This window comes from Oncorhynchus kisutch, linkage group LG26 (genome assembly GCF_002021735.2).
Source record: "Oncorhynchus kisutch isolate 150728-3 linkage group LG26, Okis_V2, whole genome shotgun sequence".
Lineage (NCBI taxonomy): Eukaryota > Metazoa > Chordata > Actinopteri > Salmoniformes > Salmonidae > Oncorhynchus > Oncorhynchus kisutch.
Window position 1 is genome coordinate 50,905,281 of NC_034199.2, and position 17,451 is coordinate 50,922,731.

Genomic DNA, 17,451 nt, shown 5'->3' on the forward strand with positions numbered 1-17,451 from the left:
TGTCTATCAATACCAACTAGAGGAGTATCTATCAATACCAACTAGAGGAGTATCTATCAATACCAACTAGAGGAGTATCTTATTGTCTCATTGCCAGCAAGAGGAGTATCTATCAATACCAACTAGAGGAGTGTCTATCAATACCAACTAGAGGAGTATCTATCAATACCAACTAGAGGAGTATCTATCAATACCAACTAGAGGAGTATCTATCAATACCAACTAGAGGAGTATCTTATTGTCTCATTGCCAGCTAGAGGAGTATCTATCAATACCAACTGGAGGAGTATCTATCAATACCAACTAGAGGAGTATGTATCAATACCAACTAGAGGAGTATCTATCAATACCAACTAGAGGAGTATCTATCAATACCAACTAGAGGAGTATCTATCATTACCAGCTAGAGGAGTATCTATCATTACCAACTAGAGGAGTATCTATCATTACCAACTAGAGTAGTATCTATCAATACCAGCTAGAGGAGTATCTTACTGTCTGTCTCATTACCAACTAGAGGAGTATCTATCATTACCAGCTAGAGGAGTACCTATCATTACCAACTAGAGGAGTATCTTATTGTCTCATTGCCAGCTAGAGGAGTATCTATCAATACCAACTAGAGGAGTATCTATCAATACCAACTAGAGGAGTATGTATCATTACCAGCTAGAGGAGTATCTATCATTACCAACTAGAGGAGTATCTATCATTACCAACTAGAGGAGTATCTATCATTACCAACTAGAGGAGTATCTATCATTACCAACTAGAGGAGTATCTATCATTACCAACTAGAGGAGTATCTATCATTACCAACTAGAGGAGTATCTATCAATACCAGCTAGAGGAGTATCTATCATTACCAACTAGAGGAGTATCTATCATTACCAACTAGAGGAGTATCTATCAATACCAGCTAGAGGAGTATCTATCATTACCAACTAGAGGAGTATCTATCATTACCAACTAGAGGAGTATCTATCATTACCAACTAGAGGAGTATCTATCATTACCAACTAGAGGAGTATCTATCATTACCAACTAGAGGAGTATCTATCAATACCAGCTAGAGGAGTATCTTACTGTCTGTCTCATTACCAACTAGGAGTATCTATCAATACCAACTAGAGGAGTATCTATCATTACCAGCTAGAGGAGTATCTATCATTACCAACTAGAGGAGTATCTTATTGTCTCATTGCCAGCTAGAGGAGTATCTATCATTACCAACTAGAGGAGAATCTATCATTACCAACTAGAGGAGTATCTATCAATACCAACTAGAGGAGTATCTATCATTACCAACTAGAGGAGTATCTATCATTACCAACTAGAGGAGTATCTATCAATACCAACTAGAGGAGTATCTATCATTACCAACTAGAGGAGTATCTATCATTACCAACTAGAGGAGTATCTATCAATACCAACTAGAGGAGTATCTATCAATACCAACTAGAGGAGTATCTATCATTACCAACTAGAGGAGTATCTATCAATACCAACTAGAGGAGTATCTATCATTACCAACTAGAGGAGTATCTATCATTACCAACTAGAGGAGTATCTATCAATACCAACTAGAGGAGTATCTATCAATACCAACTAGAGGAGTGTCTATCAATACCAACTAGAGGAATATCTATCAATACCAACTAGAGGAGTATCTTACTGTCTGTCCCATTACCAAATAGAGGAGTATGTATCATTACCAGCTAGAGGAGTATATATCATTACCAACTAGAGGAGTATCTATCATTACCAACTAGAGTAGTATCTATCAATACCAGCTAGAGGAGTATCTTACTGTCTGTCTCATTACCAACTAGAGGAGTATCTATCATTACCAGCTAGAGGAGTACCTATCATTACCAACTAGAGGAGTATCTTATTGTCTCATTGCCAGCTAGAGGAGTATCTATCAATACCAACTAGAGGAGTATCTATCAATACCAACTAGAGGAGTATCTATCATTACCAACTAGAGGAGTATCTATCAATACCAACTAGAGGAGTATCTTACTGTCTGTCCCATTACCAACTAGAGGAGTATGTATCATTACCAGCTAGAGGAGTATCTATCATTACCAACTAGAGGAGTATCTATCATTACCAACTAGAGTAGTATCTATCAATACCAGCTAGAGGAGTATCTATCAATACCAACTAGAGGAGTGTCTATCAATACCAACTAGAGGAGTGTCTATCAATACCAACTAGAGGAGTATCTATCAATACCAACTAGAGGAGTATCTATCAATACCAACTAGAGGAGTATCTATCAATACCAACTAGAGGAGTATCTATCAATACCAACTAGAGGAGTGTCTATCAATACCAACTAGAGGAGTATCTATCAATACCAACTAGAGGAGTGTCTATCAATACCAACTAGAGGAGTGTCTATCAATACCAACTAGAGGAGTATCTATCAATACCAACTAGAGGAGTATCTATCAATACCAACTAGAGGAGTGTCTATCAATACCAACTAGAGGAGTATCTATCAATACCAACTAGAGGAGTATCTATCAATACCAACTAGAGGAGTGTCTATCAATACCAACTAGAGGAGTATCTATCAATACCAACTAGAGGAGTATCTATCAATACCAACTAGAGGAGTATCTTATTGTCTCATTGCCAGCTAGAGGAGTATCTATCAATACCAACTAGAGGAGTGTCTATCAATACCAACTAGAGGAGTATCTATCAATACCAACTAGAGGAGTATCTATCAATACCAACTAGAGGAGTATCTATCAATACCAACTAGAGGAGTATCTTATTGTCTCATTGCCAGCTAGAGGAGTATCTATCAATACCAACTGGAGGAGTATCTATCAATACCAACTAGAGGAGTATCTATCAATACCAACTAGAGGAGTATCTATCATTACCAACTAGAGGAGTATCTATCAATACCAACTAGAGGAGTATCTTACTGTCTGTCCCATTACCAACTAGAGGAGTATGTATCATTACCAGCTAGAGGAGTATCTATCATTACCAACTAGAGGAGTATCTATCATTACCAACTAGAGTAGTATCTATCAATACCAGCTAGAGGAGTATCTTACTGTCTGTCTCATTACCAACTAGAGGAGTATCTATCATTACCAGCTAGAGGAGTACCTATCATTAACAACTAGAGGAGTATCTTATTGTCTCATTGCCAGCTAGAGGAGTATCTATCAATACCAACTAGAGGAGTATCTATCAATACCAACTAGAGGAGTATGTATCATTACCAGCTAGAGGAGTATCTTATTGTCTCATTGCCAGCTAGAGGAGTATCTATCAATACCAACTAGAGGAGTATCTATCAATACCAACTAGAGGAGTATCTATCATTACCAACTAGAGGAGTATCTATCAATACCAACTAGAGGAGTATCTTACTGTCTGTCCCATTACCAACTAGAGGAGTATGTATCATTACCAGCTAGAGGAGTATCTATCATTACCAACTAGAGGAGTATCTATCATTACCAACTAGAGTAGTATCTATCAATACCAGCTAGAGGAGTATCTTACTGTCTGTCTCATTACCAACTAGAGGAGTATCTATCAATACCAACTAGAGGAGTATCTTATTGTCTCATTGCCAGCTAGAGGAGTATCTATCAATACCAACTGGAGGAGTATCTATCAATACCAACTAGAGGAGTATCTATCAATACCAACTAGAGGAGTATCTATCAATACCAACTAGAGGAGTATCTATCAATACCAACTAGAGGAGTATCTATCATTACCAGCTAGAGGAGTATCTATCATTACCAACTAGAGGAGTATCTATCAATACCAACTAGAGGAGTATCTATCAATACCAACTAGGAGTGTCTATCAATACCAACTAGAGGAGTGTCTATCAATACCAACTAGAGGAGTATCTATCAATACCAACTAGAGGAGTATCTATCAATACCAACTAGAGGAGTATCTATCAATACCAACTAGAGGAGTATCTATCAATACCAACTAGAGGAGTGTCTATCAATACCAACTAGAGGAGTATCTATCAATACCAACTAGAGGAGTGTCTATCAATACCAACTAGAGGAGTGTCTATCAATACCAACTAGAGGAGTATCTATCAATACCAACTAGAGGAGTATCTATCAATACCAACTAGAGGAGTGTCTATCAATACCAACTAGAGGAGTATCTATCAATACCAACTAGAGGAGTATCTATCAATACCAACTAGAGGAGTGTCTATCAATACCAACTAGAGGAGTATCTATCAATACCAACTAGAGGAGTATCTATCAATACCAACTAGAGGAGTATCTTATTGTCTCATTGCCAGCAAGAGGAGTATCTATCAATACCAACTAGAGGAGTGTCTATCAATACCAACTAGAGGAGTATCTATCAATACCAACTAGAGGAGTATCTATCAATACCAACTAGAGGAGTATCTATCAATACCAACTAGAGGAGTATCTTATTGTCTCATTGCCAGCTAGAGGAGTATCTATCAATACCAACTGGAGGAGTATCTATCAATACCAACTAGAGGAGTATGTATCAATACCAACTAGAGGAGTATCTATCAATACCAACTAGAGGAGTATCTATCAATACCAACTAGAGGAGTATCTATCATTACCAACTAGAGGAGTATCTATCAATACCAACTAGAGGAGTATCTTACTGTCTGTCCCATTACCAACTAGAGGAGTATGTATCATTACCAGCTAGAGGAGTATCTATCATTACCAACTAGAGGAGTATCTATCATTACCAACTAGAGTAGTATCTATCAATACCAGCTAGAGGAGTATCTTACTGTCTGTCTCATTACCAACTAGAGGAGTATCTATCATTACCAGCTAGAGGAGTACCTATCATTACCAACTAGAGGAGTATCTTATTGTCTCATTGCCAGCTAGAGGAGTATCTATCAATACCAACTAGAGGAGTATCTATCAATACCAACTAGAGGAGTATGTATCATTACCAGCTAGAGGAGTATCTATCATTACCAACTAGAGGAGTATCTATCATTACCAACTAGAGGAGTATCTATCATTACCAACTAGAGGAGTATCTATCATTACCAACTAGAGGAGTATCTATCATTACCAACTAGAGGAGTATCTATCATTACCAACTAGAGGAGTATCTATCATACCAGCTAGAGGAGTATCTATCATTACCAACTAGAGGAGTATCTATCATTACCACTAGAGGAGTATCTATCAATACCAGCTAGAGGAGTATCTATCATTACCAACTAGAGGAGTATCTATCATTACCAACTAGAGGAGTATCTATCATTACCAACTAGAGGAGTATCTATCATTACCAACTAGAGGAGTATCTATCATTACCAACTAGAGGAGTATCTATCAATACCAGCTAGAGGAGTATCTTACTGTCTGTCTCATTACCAACTAGGAGTATCTATCAATACCAACTAGAGGAGTATCTATCATTACCAGCTAGAGGAGTATCTATCATTACCAACTAGAGGAGTATCTTATTGTCTCATTGCCAGCTAGAGGAGTATCTATCATTACCAACTAGAGGAGAATCTATCATTACCAACTAGAGGAGTATCTATCAATACCAACTAGAGGAGTATCTATCATTACCAACTAGAGGAGTATCTATCATTACCAACTAGAGGAGTATCTATCAATACCAACTAGAGGAGTATCTATCATTACCAACTAGAGGAGTATCTATCATTACCAACTAGAGGAGTATCTATCAATACCAACTAGAGGAGTATCTATCAATACCAACTAGAGGAGTATCTATCATTACCAACTAGAGGAGTATCTATCAATACCAACTAGAGGAGTATCTATCATTACCAACTAGAGGAGTATCTATCATTACCAACTAGAGGAGTATCTATCAATACCAACTAGAGGAGTATCTATCAATACCAACTAGAGGAGTGTCTATCAATACCAACTAGAGGAATATCTATCAATACCAACTAGAGGAGTATCTTACTGTCTGTCCCATTACCAAATAGAGGAGTATGTATCATTACCAGCTAGAGGAGTATATATCATTACCAACTAGAGGAGTATCTATCATTACCAACTAGAGTAGTATCTATCAATACCAGCTAGAGGAGTATCTTACTGTCTGTCTCATTACCAACTAGAGGAGTATCTATCATTACCAGCTAGAGGAGTACCTATCATTACCAACTAGAGGAGTATCTTATTGTCTCATTGCCAGCTAGAGGAGTATCTATCAATACCAACTAGAGGAGTATCTATCAATACCAACTAGAGGAGTATCTATCATTACCAACTAGAGGAGTATCTATCAATACCAACTAGAGGAGTATCTTACTGTCTGTCCCATTACCAACTAGAGGAGTATGTATCATTACCAGCTAGAGGAGTATCTATCATTACCAACTAGAGGAGTATCTATCAATACCAACTAGAGGAGTATCTATCAATACCAACTAGAGGAGTATCTATCAATACCAACTAGAGGAGTATCTATCAATACCAACTAGAGGAGTATCTATCAATACCAACTAGAGGAGTGTCTATCAATACCAACTAGAGGAGTATCTATCAATACCAACTAGAGGAGTGTCTATCAATACCAACTAGAGGAGTGTCTATCAATACCAACTAGAGGAGTATCTATCAATACCAACTAGAGGAGTATCTATCAATACCAACTAGAGGAGTGTCTATCAATACCAACTAGAGGAGTATCTATCAATACCAACTAGAGGAGTATCTATCAATACCAACTAGAGGAGTGTCTATCAATACCAACTAGAGGAGTATCTATCAATACCAACTAGAGGAGTATCTATCAATACCAACTAGAGGAGTATCTTATTGTCTCATTGCCAGCTAGAGGAGTATCTATCAATACCAACTAGAGGAGTGTCTATCAATACCAACTAGAGGAGTATCTATCAATACCAACTAGAGGAGTATCTATCAATACCAACTAGAGGAGTATCTATCAATACCAACTAGAGGAGTATCTTATTGTCTCATTGCCAGCTAGAGGAGTATCTATCAATACCAACTGGAGGAGTATCTATCAATACCAACTAGAGGAGTATGTATCAATACCAACTAGAGGAGTATCTATCAATACCAACTAGAGGAGTATCTATCAATACCAACTAGAGGAGTATCTATCATTACCAACTAGAGGAGTATCTATCAATACCAACTAGAGGAGTATCTTACTGTCTGTCCCATTACCAACTAGAGGAGTATGTATCATTACCAGCTAGAGGAGTATCTATCATTACCAACTAGAGGAGTATCTATCATTACCAACTAGAGTAGTATCTATCAATACCAGCTAGAGGAGTATCTTACTGTCTGTCTCATTACCAACTAGAGGAGTATCTATCATTACCAGCTAGAGGAGTACCTATCATTAACAACTAGAGGAGTATCTTATTGTCTCATTGCCAGCTAGAGGAGTATCTATCAATACCAACTAGAGGAGTATCTATCAATACCAACTAGAGGAGTATGTATCATTACCAGCTAGAGGAGTATCTATCATTACCAACTAGAGGAGTATCTATCATTACCAACTAGAGGAGTATCTATCATTACCAACTAGAGGAGTATCTATCATTACCAACTAGAGGAGTATCTATCATTACCAACTAGAGGAGTATCTATCATTACCAACTAGAGGAGTATCTATCAATACCAGCTAGAGGAGTAATCTATCATTACCAACTAGAGGAGTATCTATCATTACCAACTAGAGGAGTATCTATCAATACCAGCTAGAGGAGTATCTATCATTACCAACTAGAGGAGTATCTATCATTACCAACTAGAGGAGTATCTATCATTACCAACTAGAGGAGTATCTATCATTACCAACTAGAGGAGTATCTATCAATACCAGCTAGAGGAGTATCTTACTGTCTGTCTCATTACCAACTAGAGGAGTATCTATCAATACCAACTAGAGGAGTATCTATCATTACCAGCTAGAGGAGTACCTATCATTACCAACTAGAGGAGTATCTTATTGTCTCATTGCCAGCTAGAGGCGTATCTATCATTACCAACTAGAGGAGTATCTATCATTACCAACTAGAGGAGTATCCATCAATACCAACTAGAGGAGTATCTATCAATACCAACTAGAGGAGTATCTATCATTACCAACTAGAGGAGTATGTATCATTACCAGCTAGAGGAGTATCTATCATTACCAGCTAGAGGAGTATCTATCATTACCAACTAGAGGAGTATCTATCATTACCAGCTAGAGGAGTATCTATCATTACCAACTAGAGGAGTATCTATCAATACCAACTAGAGGAGTATCTATCAATACCAACTAGAGGAGTGTCTATCAATACCAACTAGAGGAGTATCTATCAATACCAACTAGAGGAGTATCTATCAATACCAACTAGAGGAGTGTCTATCAATACCAACTAGAGGAGTATCTATCAATACCAACTAGAGGAGTATCTATCAATACCAACTAGAGGAGTATCTTATTGTCTCATTGCCAGCTAGAGGAGTATCTATCAATACCAACTAGAGGAGTGTCTATCAATACCAACTAGAGGAGTATCTATCAATACCAACTAGAGGAGTATCTTATTGTCTCATTGCCAGCTAGAGGAGTATCTATCAATACCAACTGGAGGAGTATCTATCAATACCAACTAGAGGAGTATCTATCAATACCAACTAGAGGAGTATCTATCAATACCAACTAGAGGAGTATCTATCAATACCAACTAGAGGAGTATCTATCAATACCAACTAGAGGAGTATCTATCATTACCAGCTAGAGGAGTATCTATCATTACCAACTAGAGGAGTATCTATCAATACCAACTAGAGGAGTATCTATCATTACCAGCTAGAGGAGTATCTATCAATACCAACTAGAGGAGTGTCTATCAATACCAACTAGAGGAGTATCTATCATTACCAACTAGAGGAGTATCTATCAATACCAACTAGAGGAGTATCTATCAATACCAACTAGAGGAGTATCTATCAATACCAACTAGAGGAGTGTCTATCAATACCAACTAGAGGAGTGTCTATCAATACCAACTAGAGGAGTATCTATCAATACCAACTAGAGGAGTGTCTATCAATACCAACTAGAGGAGTGTCTATCAATACCAACTAGAGGAGTATCTATCAATACCAACTAGAGGAGTATCTATCAATACCAACTAGAGGAGTGTCTATCAATACCAACTAGAGGAGTATCTATCAATACCAACTAGAGGAGTATCTATCAATACCAACTAGAGGAGTATCTTATTGTCTCATTGCCAGCTAGAGGAGTATCTATCAATACCAACTAGAGGAGTGTCTATCAATACCAACTAGAGGAGTATCTATCAATACCAACTAGAGGAGTATCTATCAATACCAACTAGAGGAGTATCTATCATTACCAACTAGAGGAGTATCTATCATTACCAACTAGAGGAATATCTATCAATACCAACTAGAGGAGTATCTATCATTACCAACTAGAGGAGTGTCTATCAATACCAACTAGAGGAGTATCTATCATTACCAACTAGAGGAGTATCTATCATTACCAGCTAGAGGAGTATCTATCATTACCAACTAGAGGAGTATCTATCATTACCAGCTAGAGGAGTATCTATCATTACCAACTAGAGGAGTATCTATCAATACCAACTAGAGGAGTATCTATCAATACCAACTAGAGGAGTGTCTATCAATACCAACTAGAGGAGTATCTATCAATACCAACTAGAGGAGTATCTATCAATACCAACTAGAGGAGTGTCTATCAATACCAACTAGAGGAGTATCTATCAATACCAACTAGAGGAGTATCTATCAATACCAACTAGAGGAGTATCTTATTGTCTCATTGCCAGCTAGAGGAGTATCTATCAATACCAACTAGAGGAGTGTCTATCAATACCAACTAGAGGAGTATCTATCAATACCAACTAGAGGAGTATCTTATTGTCTCATTGCCAGCTAGAGGAGTATCTATCAATACCAACTGGAGGAGTATCTATCAATACCAACTAGAGGAGTATCTATCAATACCAACTAGAGGAGTATCTATCAATACCAACTAGAGGAGTATCTATCAATACCAACTAGAGGAGTATCTATCAATACCAACTAGAGGAGTATCTATCATTACCAGCTAGAGGAGTATCTATCATTACCAACTAGAGGAGTATCTATCAATACCAACTAGAGGAGTATCTATCATTACCAGCTAGAGGAGTATCTATCAATACCAACTAGAGGAGTGTCTATCAATACCAACTAGAGGAGTATCTATCATTACCAACTAGAGGAGTATCTATCAATACCAACTAGAGGAGTATCTATCAATACCAACTAGAGGAGTATCTATCAATACCAACTGGAGGAGTGTCTATCAATACCAACTAGAGGAGTGTCTATCAATACCAACTAGAGGAGTATCTATCAATACCAACTAGAGGAGTGTCTATCAATACCAACTAGAGGAGTGTCTATCAATACCAACTAGAGGAGTATCTATCAATACCAACTAGAGGAGTATCTATCAATACCAACTAGAGGAGTGTCTATCAATACCAACTAGAGGAGTATCTATCAATACCAACTAGAGGAGTATCTATCAATACCAACTAGAGGAGTATCTTATTGTCTCATTGCCAGCTAGAGGAGTATCTATCAATACCAACTAGAGGAGTGTCTATCAATACCAACTAGAGGAGTATCTATCAATACCAACTAGAGGAGTATCTATCAATACCAACTAGAGGAGTATCTATCAATACCAACTAGAGGAGTATCTTATTGTCTCATTGCCAGCTAGAGGAGTATCTATCAATACCAACTGGAGGAGTATCTATCAATACCAACTAGAGGAGTATGTATCAATACCAACTAGAGGAGTATCTATCAATACCAACTAGAGGAGTATCTATCAATACCAACTAGAGGAGTATCTATCATTACCAACTAGAGGAGTATCTATCAATACCAACTAGAGGAGTATCTTACTGTCTGTCCCATTACCAACTAGAGGAGTATGTATCATTACCAGCTAGAGGAGTATCTATCATTACCAACTAGAGGAGTATCTATCATTACCAACTAGAGTAGTATCTATCAATACCAGCTAGAGGAGTATCTTACTGTCTGTCTCATTACCAACTAGAGGAGTATCTATCATTACCAGCTAGAGGAGTACCTATCATTACCAACTAGAGGAGTATCTTATTGTCTCATTGCCAGCTAGAGGAGTATCTATCAATACCAACTAGAGGAGTATCTATCAATACCAACTAGAGGAGTATGTATCATTACCAGCTAGAGGAGTATCTATCATTACCAACTAGAGGAGTATCTATCATTACCAACTAGAGGAGTATCTATCATTACCAACTAGAGGAGTATCTATCATTACCAACTAGAGGAGTATCTATCAATACCAGCTAGAGGAGTATCTATCATTACCAACTAGAGGAGTATCTATCATTACCAACTAGAGGAGTATCTATCAATACCAGCTAGAGGAGTATCTATCATTACCAACTAGAGGAGTATCTATCATTACCAACTAGAGGAGTATCTATCATTACCAACTAGAGGAGTATCTATCATTACCAACTAGAGGAGTATCTATCATTACCAGCTAGAGGAGTACCTATCATTACCAACTAGAGGAGTATCTTATTGTCTCATTGCCAGCTAGAGGAGTATCTATCATTACCAACTAGAGGAGTATCTATCATTACCAACTAGAGGAGTATCCATCAATACCAGCTAGAGGAGTATCTTACTGTCTGTCTCATTACCAACTAGAGGAGTATCTATCAATACCAACTAGAGGAGTATCTATCATTACCAGCTAGAGGAGTACCTATCATTACCAACTAGAGGAGTATCTTATTGTCTCATTGCCAGCTAGAGGAGTATCTATCATTACCAACTAGAGGAGTATCTATCATTACCAACTAGAGGAGTATCCATCAATACCAACTAGAGGAGTATCTATCAATACCAACTAGAGGAGTATCTATCATTACCAACTAGAGGAGTATCTATCATTACCAACTAGAGGAATATCTATCAATACCAACTAGAGGAGTATCTATCATTACCAACTAGAGGAGTATCTATCATTACCAACTAGAGGAGTATCTATCATTACCAGCTAGAGGAGTATCTATCATTACCAGCTAGAGGAGTATCTATCATTACCAACTAGAGGAGTATCTATCAATACCAACTAGAGGAGTATCTATCAATACCAACTAGAGGAGTGTCTATCAATACCAACTAGAGGAGTATCTATCAATACCAACTAGAGGAGTATCTATCAATACCAACTAGAGGAGTGTCTATCAATACCAACTAGAGGAGTATCTATCAATACCAACTAGAGGAGTATCTATCAATACCAACTAGAGGAGTATCTTATTGTCTCATTGCCAGCTAGAGGAGTATCTATCAATACCAACTAGAGGAGTGTCTATCAATACCAACTAGAGGAGTATCTATCAATACCAACTAGAGGAGTATCTTATTGTCTCATTGCCAGCTAGAGGAGTATCTATCAATACCAACTGGAGGAGTATCTATCAATACCAACTAGAGGAGTATCTATCAATACCAACTAGAGGAGTATCTATCAATACCAACTAGAGGAGTATCTATCAATACCAACTAGAGGAGTATCTATCAATACCAACTAGAGGAGTATCTATCATTACCAGCTAGAGGAGTATCTATCATTACCAACTAGAGGAGTATCTATCAATACCAACTAGAGGAGTATCTATCATTACCAGCTAGAGGAGTATCTATCAATACCAACTAGAGGAGTGTCTATCAATACCAACTAGAGGAGTATCTATCATTACCAACTAGAGGAGTATCTATCAATACCAACTAGAGGAGTATCTATCAATACCAACTAGAGGAGTATCTATCAATACCAACTAGAGGAGTGTCTATCAATACCAACTAGAGGAGTGTCTATCAATACCAACTAGAGGAGTATCTATCAATACCAACTAGAGGAGTGTCTATCAATACCAACTAGAGGAGTGTCTATCAATACCAACTAGAGGAGTATCTATCAATACCAACTAGAGGAGTATCTATCAATACCAACTAGAGGAGTGTCTATCAATACCAACTAGAGGAGTATCTATCAATACCAACTAGAGGAGTGTCTATCAATACCAACTAGAGGAGTGTCTATCAATACCAACTAGAGGAGTATCTATCAATACCAACTAGAGGAGTATCTATCAATACCAACTAGAGGAGTGTCTATCAATACCAACTAGAGGAGTATCTATCAATACCAACTAGAGGAGTATCTATCAATACCAACTAGAGGAGTGTCTATCAATACCAACTAGAGGAGTATCTATCAATACCAACTAGAGGAGTATCTTATTGTCTCATTGCCAGCTAGAGGAGTATCTATCAATACCAACTAGAGGAGTATCTATCAATACCAACTAGAGGAGTATCTATCAATACCAACTAGAGGAGTATCTATCAATACCAACTAGAGGAGTATCTTATTGTCTCATTGCCAGCTAGAGGAGTATCTATCAATACCAACTGGAGGAGTATGTATCATTACCAGCTAGAGGAGTATCTATCATTACCAACTAGAGGAGTATCTATAAATACCAACTAGAGGAGTATCTATCATTACCAACTAGAGGAGTATCTATCATTACCAACTAGAGGAGTATCTGTCAATACCAACTAGAGGAGTATCTTACTGTCTCACCTCTAAGCCACTGCTGGAGAACAGAATGGCTCCGAGCTATGAATATCCCAGTGTGCGTGCAGTATGAGCAGTGGGAACTAAGTGTGTGTGAGTGAGAATTCCCTCCCTGGCGAGGTATGATGTCAGTCTGCCACCTCTAAACGCCACAATGAACCCTCATCACATTTCAGCCAGTCTGCACCATAGAGATAAAACAACTATATCTATCGCTCTCTACAGTACAGACACACTGACAGTACAGACACACTGACAGTACAGACACACTGACAGTACAGACACACTGACAGCACAGACGCACTGCCAGCACAGACACCCTGGCAGCACAGACGCACTGACAGCACAGACACCCTGGCAGCACAGACGCACTGACAGCACAGACACACTGACAGCACAGACACACTGACAGTACAGACACACTGACAGCACAGACACACCGGCAGCACAGACACACCGGCAGCACAGACACACCGACAGCACAGACACACCGACAGCACAGACACACCGGCAGCACAGACACACTGACAGCACAGACACACTGACAGTACAGACACACTGACTGCACAGTCTGCCAGTACAGACACACTGACAGTACAGACACACTGACAGCACAGACACACTGACAGTACAGACACACTGACAGCACAGACACACTGACAGCACAGACACACTGACAGTACAGACACGCAGACAGTACAGACACACTGACAGTACAGACACACTGACAGCACAGACACACCGACAGTACAGACACACCGACAGTAGACACACCGACAGCACAGACACACTGACAGCACAGACACACTGACAGTACAGACACACTGACAGTACAGACACACTGACAGTACAGACACACTGACAGCACAGACACACTGACAGCACAGACACACTGACAGCACAGACACACTGACTGCACAGTCTGCCAGTACAGACACACTGACAGTACAGACACACTGACAGCACAGACACACTGACAGTACAGACACACTGACAGCACAGACACACTGACAGTACAGACACACCGACAGTACAGACACACCGACAGTAGACACACTGACAGCACAGACACACTGACAGCACAGACACACTGACAGTACAGACACACTGACAGTACAGACACACTGACAGCACAGACAGAGAAATTATGAGACAACCGGAGACGTGTCTATCCCCTAGAAATTAACTCTCAAAATGAACTCACCCTGTTCATGACAAGGATTTGCTCCTACAGACAGTGAGACGTTAGAACGGTAAAAAGCGCTTTCAGTTTAGTATGATCTCGTCGGTGCCAGGTGCGCCAGTTCCAGTATCTCAGAAACGTCCGGCCTCCTGGGGGCTTTTCACGCACGACGGTGTCTTGTGTTTTCCCGAGAACGGTAGTCCTGTGGGTGAAAACAGCTCGTTGATGAGAGGTCCAAGGAGAATAGCAAGAAGAGTGCAACTACAAACAGGCAAAATACCGGCGCAGTACAACAGTGGTGTGCAGAACGATATGTCGGGAACGCACAACTCGACAGTCCTCGTCACGGATGGGCTATTGCATCAGACGACCACACCGGGTTCAACTCCTCTCAGCTAAAAACAAGAAGAAGAGGCTCCAGTGGACATCACCAACACTGGACAACTGAGGAGAGGAAAACACATTGCCTGGTCTGACGAATCCCGGTTTCTGTTGCATCATGCTGATGGCGTCACTAGAATGATGTCAGCTGGTTCGGCTTAACTGCCCCGGTGGAAACATGTCCTGTAAATCCTAGTGTACCGTTTCTATCATCCATTTCCTTGTTAATGTATAGAATTTTCAATTACTGTATGTCATGTCCCCGTCCTGCCTGGTGTCAACGGTACAGGCTGTTGGCGGTGGTGTAACGGTGTGGGGAATGCTTTCCTGGCACACGTTCGGTCCCTTGATACCAATTGAGGTGTGAACTCCACACCTTGTAAAATCCATGCACCGAATAAACTTGCCATGGAGTGTATGTGTCTATGACACGAGCAAAGCATAGTGTACACATTTTAACAGAAAATGTTTCAACTAAAAGGTAAATCTTCAAATCGATATCATTGTTATTGTAAGTTAACAGTGGCCAATGTCAAGGTAGCAACCAGAAGAAAGGACAGGATGGTTACCGCGACGATAGATAGCAGTACCTGGCTGGCAATCTAATCAGAGCCACGTGATCTCAGAGGAAGCTTTATGGGGGGAGGTGGATCATAACCTGATTATATTGAGCATCCAACAACTATGCAGTACCCTGTTCACCATAACCCAGACACACTATAGGCTTGTCTATGCTGAGTTATCTTACAAACCCTAAAGCTGTGTTCTGTGGGCTACTGACTGAGGAAATCCTGGTGATAAGAAACGCTGCAGGGCTTTCTGTTTCCTGTCATGATCTTCACATAACTGGAGAATCTACCAGTAGCATTGTTACGCCAGTAGCCAACTGTCATTAAATCAACTCTTATCTTAAGTGATACAGTTCTATCTCAACTTGCCTTTAAAGGTCATTTTATAATGATAGCTGTACTGGAGTCTCTGTTTCTGAAGATCGAGAACACTCCTCGGATAAAAATAATCACTCACCTCTGTTATGACACAGGTATTATTCAGAGGTATATTATCATTAGAAACCAGTGGGTAGAATCTAACAGAGGTTGATTATCATTAGAGACCAGCAGGTAGAATCTAACAGAGGTTTATTATCATTAGAAACCAGCAGGTAGAATCTAACAGAGGTTTATTATCATTAGAAACCAGCAGGTAGAATCTAACAGAGGTTTATTATCATTAGAAACCAGTGGGTAGAATCTAACAGAGGTTGATTATCATTAGAAACCAGTGGGTAGAATCTAACAGAGGTTTATTATCATTAGAAACCAGCAGGTATAATCTAACAGAGGTTTATTATCATTAGAAACCAGTGGGTAGAATCTAACAGAGGTTTATTATCATTAGAAACCAGTGGGTAGAATCTAACAGAGGTTTATTATCATTAGAGACCAGTGGGTAGAATCTAACAGAGGTTTATTATCATTAGAGACCAGTGGGGTAGAATCTAACAGAGGTTTATTATCATTAGAAACCAGCAGGTAGAATCTAACAGAGGTTTATTATCATTAGAAACCAGTGGGTAGAATCTAACAGAGTTATTATCATTAGAGACCAGTGGGTAGAATCTAACAGAGGTATATTATCATTAGAGACCAGTGGGTAGAATCTAACAGAGGTTTATTATCATTAGAGACCAGTGGGTAGAATCTAACAGAGGTTTATTATCATTAGAAACCAGTGGGTAGAATCTAACAGAGGTTTATTATCATTAGAAACCTACAGGTAGAATCTAACAGAGGTTGATTATCATTAGAAACCAGCAGGTAGAATCTAACAAAGGTTTATTATCATTAGAAACCAGTGGGTAGAATCTAACAGAGGTTGATTATCATTAGAAACCAGTGGGTAGAATCTAACAGAGGTTTATTATCATTCGAAACCAGTGGGTAGAATCTAACAGAGGTTGATTATCATTAGAAACCAGCAGGTAGAATCTAACAGAGGTTTATTATCATTAGAAACCAGTGGGTATAATCTAACAGAGGTTGATTATCATTAGAAACCAGCAGGTAGAATCTAACAGAGGTTTATTATCATTAGAAACCAGTGGGTAGAATCTAACAGAGGTTTAT

At 39.1% G+C, this 17,451-nt stretch overlaps 1 protein-coding gene across 1 annotated transcript in view; it reads right to left on the reverse strand.

The window, feature by feature from the left end:
- Window positions 1-15,430, reverse strand: part of tspearb (thrombospondin-type laminin G domain and EAR repeats b) — a 99,364-nt gene extending 83,934 nt beyond the window's left edge. Inside the window, exon 1 of the mRNA XM_031805427.1 lies at window positions 14,966-15,430. The gene's annotated coding sequence lies outside the window, so the exon portion shown is untranslated. The remainder of the gene's footprint in view (window positions 1-14,965) is intronic.
- Between the last annotated feature and the right edge of the window lie 2,021 nt (window positions 15,431-17,451).